This window comes from Alexandromys fortis, unplaced genomic scaffold (assembly GCF_014885135.2).
Source record: "Alexandromys fortis isolate MF-2015 unplaced genomic scaffold, M_Fortis_MF-2015_v1.1 scaffold_11, whole genome shotgun sequence".
Lineage (NCBI taxonomy): Eukaryota > Metazoa > Chordata > Mammalia > Rodentia > Cricetidae > Alexandromys > Alexandromys fortis.
Window position 1 is genome coordinate 7,241,341 of NW_026067912.1, and position 11,273 is coordinate 7,252,613.

Consider the following 11,273-nt stretch of genomic DNA (forward strand, 5'->3'; position numbering starts at 1 on the left):
GCATCCCCTTGTTAATTCTTATATTCACCCGCTTTGCATTTTATCCTTCAATATCTTCTTCCAGAAATGCTCTTGCTTATTTAAAATTACATGTACTGTCTATGTAATCTTATTAAATTGTATGTGTGAGCCTCATATCAATCTAAATGAATTTATACCATAGATTTAATTTAGTTTATTAAAGAGAGACCAACCAAAATGGTGAGAGGTAATTGACCCAGTATTTATAGAACAAAAATATATATAGGAATTGACAGAGTGATGTTAGAATGACAGATACAATGCAAATCAGGCGCTCCTCCAGGACAAAGTATTCAGCAAGACAACCTGCAGCATTTGACCTTAGTATAGAATAAAAGTAGAAAGTATCTAAAGAGAAGTTGCATCTTTCTGAACAAATAAGGAAAAATTTGGAGGGATCCACTGCTGATTTTGCAGAATACCACTGATGGGTATATACACACATATCATTTTGCTTATTTCTTATCCATCTGCCAAGGTCAATTTCCACGCACCCTCCACTGACGTCTTTATATCCCCCCTGATGGAAGTCATTTCTTCAGCCAAGGAGTGCTGGTAGCACATGTAATATGTTCAATATAGAGTTGGTGAGTGAATAATTGTATTCTGCCACTCTGGGGGCATATCACTCCTTGAGCAGAAATGGCTAATTAAGAACATAATTAAATTTTAAATTATAGCTGGAGAAATTACACTGCATAAGAGAGATAAATTAAGATACATAATGGTGCAGTTACCAGGTATATGTTCTTAAAATGAGTAAATGTGCTGTGAGAAATAATTGACTTACAAAGTACTCTTCTTTCTGACTTCACATTCCCCATTTCATCTTTATGCTCCGGCTTTGGACTCCACATAGTGCATCATCTCCTCTGCCATCATCTTTTCGTTCTACACTTGTTCAACAAAACTGAAAAATCATCTCTAAAATTGCAATTTGGTCTTTATCCTGATCAGACCATTCCTCCCTATCTCAGAGAAAAGCACAGACCTTTATGGAGTCTAAGTAGCTGTTTCATGACCTTCTATGCAATTATTCATTTATATATACATATATATATATAAATATTTAATGTTTAATACTTTTCAATTGGCTGATAACATTGAATGTTGTATCTCATAAAACATGATGCTTTGGACTGCATATGCATTACAAAATAGACACACCTAGCTAATTAATGAACACACTACCTCACTGTTACAAGTCTTATGAAAAGAGGACCCATGTTCCTCCTCAATTTCCAAAAATACTCTGTGTCATCATTAACTCTAGTTACCTTTCTGCATAATAAATATTTTGAAACCTATTCTTAACATTGAATGATGCTGAATTTTCTATAAGGCATTTTTCTGTGCTTACTGAGATGCCTTTATGATTCTTACCCTTTATGTATTGATGTGATATATCTTAAAAATTGACTTGCCTATAAAGTCTGCTGTGATTCTTGACATGAAACCTACATGATAACGGTAAATGACTTATATGATACTCGTTCATGTTTGATTTTCTTCTATTGTGTCAAGAATTTTTAAATCCGTGTTAACCCATATGATTTATTGCTTATTTATTTGTTACATCTTTGTCTTATTTTGGAAACAGAGTGTACTGGCCCCATGGAATAAGTCTATTACACTCCTCCCACCAGAACCTGTCCCTTTTGTTCTTTGGAGGTTTGAGAGCTGTCATTGCAAATTGGCTAAAAACGGTAGGGAGATTGCTTGGTGGTACATACCTTTGTTGCTTTTCCAGAGGATCTGGCTTGGATTCCAGTGTCAACATGTCAGTTCACAAGGGTATGGTACTCCAGTCCCAGTGGCCCTAATGCACTCATTTGGTCTTTTTGAGAACTGAACATATGTGGTACCCAGACACACATGCAGCCCAAAACACCCATACACATAAAATAAAGTGACTAAAAGTTTGTTAAAATGTGGCATGCAACTACTCAGGTGGGTTTTTCATCATTGGATGATGTTCTACTTTGTACTCAATCTAATTGTTACAGGTTTGCTCTATGTGCTATGTATTTTCACAGTTCAGTTTTAGCTGTCATATCTTTTGGTATCTGAAAAATTATCCATTTGACCTAGGACTTTTAGTTTGTTTAACTGTGATGATAACATTTTCATAATGCTAATCTATAGAATTCATTTATTTTCAGTCACAGGGATCAAACACAATACCTTGTGCACGATACATAAATATTCTGTTGCTGAGCTGGACCACTAAACGGTCTATTCACCATTTTCAATTCTCTTGATTGGCTATGAGATTGTTATTTTTCTCTGATTTTATTTATTTTATCAGTGTGTTTGTTCTCAGTTTCATATTTAATCTTATCTTTTCAAATAACCTATACTTTGCAGCATTGACTGTTCAATATTTCATTTAGTTTTGCTCTGATGTCTGTTATTTTTTTCAGTTCAGACATCTTGGTTTGGTTTCTTCCTGTTTTTTTCTAAATCCGAGAATGACCAACTCATTTCAGATCTATCATATTCTTCCTTTCTCTGTATGCATTTCTGCGAGTAAGTTTATGTCAACTTGATACAAACTAAAGTCACCTGGAGGAGAGGTATACAAATAGAGCAATTGCTTTTTGCCAGATTGGCCCGTGATCATATCTGTGTTGTTCTTTATCTACTAATGATTAATGTATAAAGGCACAGCCATTGTAGGTTGTGCTATCTGTGCGCAGTGACCCTGGGTTGTGTAGGAAAACAAACTAAACCAAAAGTAGTACTCCTACGTGGTTTCCATTTGATCTCCTGTCTCTAGGTTCCTTCAGTTCCTGGACTTTCTATCGTGAACAAGTATAATCTAAAATCTGAAATAACCATTTCCTCCCCAGTTTGATTTTAGTCAGTGATTTATCACAACAGCAAGCAAACTAAAACTATTCCCATAGCTATAAATGTTTATCTTCGCATTTCTGCCTTTTTAGCTCCTCGCAATTTTGTTTGTGTTTCAATTTATAAAATTTATTAGTCCTTAAGTTCTAGTTTTTCTCACTGTTAATAGAAAAATGAAGTTTATGATCTCAACGGTTTTTTTGTGAATTTATTAAGATGCTTTATACTTTGTAGCTTAATATATATCTTCTACTCTCATGATAGGTACTTAATTTTAAATATCTGTGTTCTGTGACCACCAAGAGGGTTAAGAGGACTCATCTCCACACACTTTTATGGTACCTACACACACACAAACACACACACACACTAAACACACATTTTGAAAGTTATATTCTATTGCCATTAAATAAAATTTTCTGTGAATAACTATATTTTATCTCCAGCTCTAACTTTTATAGGTCTATGTGATGTAACATTTCTGTTTCATTTATATCCATTTTTTGAAATATCCATTTTCACCATTTTGTGTTAAGGTTTTGTATTTCTTACTACAGAACTAAGTTTCTTGTAGGTAGCTTATTGCTGAGTCATTTTTGCCATCCATTTAATCAGCCTAAATCCTTCAATTACAGATTTATATCTCTATATCTCTGTTTATGTGTCTTTATTGATTTTTACACTGGTTTTAAATATTGCTCTTCTCTTTGTGATTGTTTACATATTAATGATATAGATTATATTTTTCCTTTCGTATATTCACTCATCTAGTGTGATTTTGGCTCTTATGTGTCTTTATGATCCTGGAATCTTTACCTTTCATTTCTGATTCAAGGACTCCCTTAATCATCTTTTTGCAAGGTTAGCCTAGTGCTTTTAATTTGTTTACTTTTTTTTGCTTGACTTTGAAAGTCTTTACATGTGAAGAATGACCTTGGCTTGTGTAGGAAATTCTGTTTACAATTATTTTCTTTCAGCACTTAGAAATGTCATCCTATTCTTGTTTTATCCAAGTTCTGCTAAAATAAAACTCTAGAAATCTGTTGACAACACCCTTAGTCTTATTAGAAGAGCTTCACTTTATATTTTAGGTTTCTTCATTATAGCATGCTAGCCTAAATATCTGTTTCCATTAGAGTATCATGCTATTGTCATTATTATAACTGGATTTTGTATTTATAATTCTCTATACTCCTTTACTTCTCTGCCAATCTTATATAAATTTTTCCAACACTGTGACCAATTTATAGGTCCTTTCCATCTGGATTTGTCTTTATTGTGTGTGTATCTGTAATTTTTTTTTTGACCAGAAGCACTTTTTTTTTTTTTATCCTAAGTGGGCATGACTAGGACTAACTCCGTGTTCTTGCCTGTTGACTCTGCCCAGTCCCACATGGTGGAGGCATGTTCGCTGCCTCTGAGAGCCATACATGCTTCCCCAGTTTTAGGCTGAGAGTGAATCTGTCACCATTAAGCAACTAGTACCATACTGCTCACAAACCCCCTTTAAGTGCTTGGCCTCCTGAAAAAGTTGGAAGTTATGCTGCTAACATGAACCAGGAAGCTTCCATTTCTTATACTGAGTCAGTAAGTCTTCTGCTAAAGGAACCACAGTGTCCTCCCTTGTGCATTGAGTAAACAGAGGCCATCTAAAGTGTGTGTGTGTGTGTGTGTGAGGGGGGTGTGTGCTAACAAGAAGCCGTGCTTAACTCTATTTTGTGTGTGCATGTTTGTTTAGAATACCTTTTCAAGTTTTTTTTTTCAGGTTTTATGTGGATATTGTCAGCACACTTAGGTACTCCAATCTGTTGTCAGAAGCTGCTCTTTCCTTTTCTGCTGCGCAGACCTGGAATAACCACACAGAAAGTATAATAATTAAAACACTGCTTGGCCTATTAACTTATGCATATTTCTAACAAGCTATTATATCTTAAATTAACCCATTCCTATTAATCTGTGTATTGCCATGTGGTTGTGGCTAATCGTTAAGGTTCCATCTGGCATCTGGTGTCTGTCCCCTGTGGTGGTTACATGGCTTCTCCTTGACTCTGCCTTCTTTCTGCCAGCATTCAGTTTAATTTTCCTGCCTAGCTATATTCTGCCCTGTCATAGGCCTAAGCAGATTCTTTATTCATTAACCAATAAAAGCAATACATATACAGAAGGACTTCCCACATCTTCTAATCTTCAGTGTTTTTTGAAAGCATTAGTCTTTCTCTTTGTTTCCTATATTATTTTAATTAAGTGGAATTGCAGGCTATATTACCAAGTTTAGCTTGATCCAATTGAAATTTGCTTGGTTCCTAAGCCCCTATAAAGTAACAAAATTATTTTACATGATGATTTTGAACTGAATCAAACATAATCTTTGAAGATTCCTTGTCCAATTTTCAGTCTTTCATTTGGAGTTCATGTCAAAAGTTGAGAAGGTAAAAATAGTTTAACATTCATATCTTTGTCCTTGAAACCTGAGATGAAACGTAGTTGTCAAGCATCTCTCAATATTCGTTTTTAAGCATGAGGAACTCAATTGTATGTCTGTCTCCAGTCATTACTCCACAGCTGTCTGTGATGACTTACATTTCAAGAAAATTCAAAACTCAGTTCATCAATAACCTTACTGATATTGAGCTTTCAGTCCCATATGATCAGCATATTGCAGGATGTAAATATGGAACACTGCTATCCTTAAGGAAAGTTCTGCTGGAGACTACCTTCCTGGAGTCTGTGGTAGCTATCCAATGCAAATGTGCAAGCCCCTGACCTTACTTCCATTTGTAGATATAATGCTTCTTGCTTTTTTATGGCCTTTCACTTAGCTGAGTCCACTAGGGATTGGTACCATCTAATGGGCTTATAAATGAGTTGGCATAGGAAGAGACCCAGTAAAATCTTCAAGTGTGCAGATGAAACTAGGCTCTTCTGGGAGTAGAAATGCTAAATTGAAAAACTGTGCCTGAAGGCTTTAGGAGTGGTTGTCATGCCTTAGTTGAGCCTTCCTATGAGCAAGTGTAGCGTGGCAACATTGGGCAGCAATGAGTCTGTTCTTACAGCACAGTGCACTGTACTCTAGTCTTTAACAATTGGTAAAAGACATATCAGTCCATGGTTAATTGTTCTTACAAGGTAAGATTTTAAAATGGTTTCAAGATTAACCTGAGTTTTGTAGATAAATGAGAAAGAAAACATTTTCTCTCTGTGTGAGATTATTGGTATGTGTGTTAAGATTTTAATATTTTGTGTAAATGTAAGACCAGAACTTACCGAAATAGTAATTTGACATATTTTAGTAGGAGAGTTCTAATTTTCTTAATGTAAATAGAGGAAAGGGTGATATTTATAAAGGGATTAAGATATTCAAAACATAAATCCCCAAAGAATGTTTTTTTGATAGGAAATATTAGAAATATTTTTTGATAGGAGCAAAGAGGTTTGGTATGATGGTAAAACTGTAGAAATGAATATCAAGACTTACCACAGAAGTCCTGCATAAGAAACATGTCTGAGATGTGAATGAAACAATAAGAAGGATATATTTACACATACAAATAGGCCATTTAGATATTGGTCTGTGGTAGAATGCTTTCCTGAAATGTATGGGGCCCTTTTCTTTATGTCCAGAAATGGGAAAAAAAAAAAACTCCTCTCATACCTTAGGAAATACATACTCTAAGAAGGACTTAATAAAGACAGCTAAATATGAGACAGTTTAGTGGTTCTTAAAGGAAGATGTTGGATCCTTGAGGGCAACTGGTAGCATGAAGAAACACTTGGGATGTCAGAAAGTCTTAAATGACTATATGTATGCAAACTTTCCCGTACTGTAACATAATATCTGATATGTTTAATCTATGAAACTAAATATTCTTTTGGAAATCAATTTTGGACATTTAAACCCATGACATATTGGCTCTGCTGCTTTCGGTCTTTCGTGAAACAGCACAAAATGGTAAATGAGAACAATGAAGTAAAACTACTCACACTACTTAGCAGGAATGGGGGGAGGCAGGTTATCATCAACCTGAGGACATCCTACGGTGTTCTACCTGTCCAAGATTTAAAAACTTTTTGATTGTACCCCTGTCCTTCATGGAAAAAAAAAAAAGCATTTGAGTCATCATATTTTGGGAGAGCATCAGGTATAGGATATCTCATGGGACTATTCATCTAGTCAGTAGAAATTAGGGATGCTCTTGACCTTTTGCTTATATAATTTCTCCTCCTTCTCTGTCTGGACTCCAGGAGCTCATGCCAGTGCTTAGCTGGGGTCTCTGCATGTGCTTCCATCAATACTGAATAAAGGTCCTATGATAAGAATTAAGATAGTCATCATTCTGATTTTAGGGGAAGGGCAGTCAAGGCACTGTATTCCCTATTGCTTAGATTCTCAGAAGTGGAACCAGTATGTATCCCCAGTGGGTTTACTATCTTTTTGGAGCCCATTCCCTTTGGAGGGATACCTTTCTCAGCCTAGATACAGAGCAGAGGGCCTTAGTCCTGCTTCAAGTGATGTGACAGATTTTGTTGACTTCCAAAGAGAAGCCCCACCTTCTTTGATGAGTGGATAGGGGAGGGGAAGTGGAATGGAGGGGAGCAGGAGGAGGAGAGGAAGAGGGAACTGGGATTGGTATATAAAATAAAAAAAAAATTGTATTTTTTTAAAAAGAGGTTAAGGATGTTTCTCAACATCCTGTAAGACACAAGATCACTCTCAATGCAAAGCAATATTTAGCCCACGGATTAGGGGTACCAAAATAGAAGAAGAATAATGAATTGGAGAAAGACTATTCTGGAAGGAGTAAAGCCACTCTGAATACTAATAGAGAAGAGAGATAATGAGATAAATAAAAGATATTGTAATAAATTTTATTCTTAAAATAGGACGGTGAACACTGCCAATCTCAAGGCAGTTATTCTAGCTTTTCAAGTAAATCTAAACTGAGCTTATAACTCATAATGGATCAATCTTCAATTAATTAATATTAACTGCTAAGAAATTTCAAGAATATTTACTTATATAAATAAAATCAAAGAAAAATTTTAGGGCATCGTTAATTTACCAGGGACTACACCTTTTAGTAAACCTGTCTGTTCCTCTTCTAGCAGTCATTGGCCTTCGATAAGGCAGTATTTTTGGTTAGCAATTTGGAAGAATCTCTGGATTTCTTTTTTTTTAAACTTTCTTATTATTTATTTTTGTGTGCATTGGTGTTTTGTGTGAATTTATGTCTTTGTGAAGGTGTCAAATCACCTTGGAATCTCTGGTTTTCTAAAATAATCCATGCAATACCGTGTCAGAGGTTAAAATACTGTTGAAAAATGTTGTAATCAGTTATCTCCTTAGTAATAGTAATAATCCACAGAACTTTCAATATTCTGATGTTTTAATGATGCCACTAAGTTAATAATTTAGCTTTAATTCTAAATCATGGTGCATTTTACATGTTTATCTTCCAAAACCTTTTAAAAGTATTATATGAATATGCTAGAGCATATATTTACATGGGAATAATTTTGTTGTATACTTTAATTATAATACATTCTACAGATTATTCGTGCATTGTGAATATCAGTACATAAAGCCTTGTGTGCAGGTACTGTGGGAATATACATTAATCCAGCTTTGGGAATGAGGGCTGACCAGATGACTCCCAGCCTAAGAGGTCCTCAGGAGTCATTGAGAAAGTGGGAAGTAAAAAAGGTTCAATGCTTAATATTCAAGTGCCTTAAGAGAGACTTGTTTTGTGTTTCAGAAAAAGGGTCATAGAAACATGGATTTATGCAATTTTAGGTCTAGAAAGCAAATGTGGTGACTCTTTAATCCAGAAGCTTTTTCTAAAATATCCTAACTAAGCGGTGTATCTCAGTAGGAAGAATACTGCTTTAGGATACCAGAGGCTAGAGGTTCAGTTTCTCAGAACCCTATAAAAAGGAGCGGTAGAGACCCTAATAGAGTCTAATAAGGACAAGCTAGCGTCTGTTTGAAAGATTTTAGTCACTGGAAAGTAATTCAGCATGCTTGACTCTTATATTGAAATGAAATCAAGCTTCCTATAACATTCAGCTGCCCCAGTCTGCATTGAGCTCTGGACTTTATTACTTCGGGAAAACCGGAGTAATTTTCTATTGGAGATGGAATTTAAAATCAGATCTATTTAATGGAGTTTTCAGTTGCTCTGCTCATTCATTTTCATGCCAGACATTTCACTACTTTGAACATGAAATATATCTGCATGTCTTAAAGTTTTTGTAAGACTACAGTATAAATATTGAGTTTTATATAACTTTTTATTTATCAGGGGAATATTTGGAGGATTTGGTTTGGGCATCTTTTTTAAAATACTGATTGATATTAGTAATGTTGTCATAATTTTGGTGGGATCTTCAGTGTTAATAGCCTCGTGCAGCAGGCTCCTTGGACCACGTACTACAAACCCTTCTCTCAGTGCTTGTGATTTCCATTCTGGAGCCCAAAGCTATCATTCATTTTTTTTTTCCTTTTCTAAGATGCCTCGCAGCAGCACTCTGATTTAGGAAATCTTTTCCTTTTTTTTTTAATTGTAATTTTATAGTCTAAACTTGAGGCAGGGTGCAGGAAAAACAGTAGTGATGATAAAATAGAAACTGTGGAGAGAAATATTTTCTATAAGCACATGGTTCTTTTGGAGACATTGAAATCTCTGTGGGACAAATTAGACTTCGCTTTTCTGTTCCATCCTCAGTTGCCTGTGCTAAGAATACTGAAATGTAAGGAAGATATATTCTTTTCCAGATTGAAATTAAACACTTGCAAATTGCTTAATAGTGTCAAGTTCCAATGTAGAGACAAACTACACCGGGCGGGGCTTGACATAATGTGTCTGTGTATTTAGTTGACATGTAGGGAAAGAGTATAATTTACTTTTAAAGTGGCTAAAATTTCATTTTCTTTGGATTAAACAGAACAAAAATTTAGTGCCTCTGAATCAATTTCTCTGATTTTATAAATGAAGAAACCGAGACTAGTCAAATGAAAGGATTTTCATTAGGATTGAAAGCTGAGTATCCCTCTGAGGACTTCCCATCTGCCTAGGAGATACTCTCCTGCTCCGTTGTAAATATTTGAAACAGGTAGTTTATGTTACATTATGTGTTTAGTGTTTTACTATTGTGAAACCAGTAAAGTGATAGAATGTTCACTGTCTTTCTTCTTTTTTTTTCGTATTTTCTAGGGAGCTCAGCTTTGGAGATATTGTCCAATGAAAACTTTCTTGTGGTAAGCATATTAATTATTTTAAAATTTGTTGATTAGAAAGTTGTATTCATTCTGTTCATTGATGAGAAATTTGTCTTTCAACAGCACAAGTTACATAAAATAGGCTATATAGTAAACCTCTTTGTGGGGAAACTTTATTATTTCTACAGAATAAAGAAATGCTTATCCAATAATTCTCAAATGTGGTCCTCAGAGGTTTTTTTAAATTTTTTTCTATATATATGTATATTGTCTAAAATACATTCTTCGTAGCTTCAAAGCCCTACCTGTATTGGACTTACGAGTGTCCCCAACCTTGTTGTCACCACAGTCTGCTTGTCTTTGCTTGGCTGTGTTTCTGGTAGCTCAAACTGCTGCCATGGCCATAGTCTCTGTTCCTTCTGAAACTGCCACATGGCCATCTTGTTGTTGGACAAAGTACTGGTTCGATAGGTGCAAAAGTTTCTACCTTCATTTTTGTGTCCAAGACTAAAAATTGTTATCATAAAAATTTATATAACATCTAATCACTTCTAAAGTTGCTTGCAAAATTGTCAAATTCAGTATAGCCACACCCCAAAAAGATAGGATTCACTACCAGTACATGTGACACCAGTCCCCTAAGACAAAATTCCCTTTCCCAACAAACCCTCCTCCACAACCACGACTGCAGTATCCAGACCCATTTTGACATATTTAGCTAGATCAAGTACCGAACCTCTGCTTGCTTTGATGTTTCATGTACAGTCTGCTGTTTCTGAATGACAACCCTCAAAACTGACTAAAGCAGGACTCTTCACTCTACTGCCTCAATCAGTAAGGATTTTAGTTGCTTAAATTTGTCCTACTTCTTGCAATAATCACATAGGTGATCTTCTCCGATGTTTAACTTAATGCAGGACACAAAGCTCTTTCTCACAGTATAATTTCAACTGTGAACCTGATGTATAAGGAGAATCTTTTTCTTGACACTTCTCCTTTGTGTTGAAGGAACTTTCTGTCCCACCTGGTCCCGTAGCTGTTCAATCCCAAATACACATACAGAGACTTGTATTAATTATAAATTGTTCGGCTTATTCCTCAGGCTTATTACTAACTGGCATAGCATGAATAAAGAAAATCCAAATGTAGCACAATTAATAATGACGCAGAGACAATACTGGAG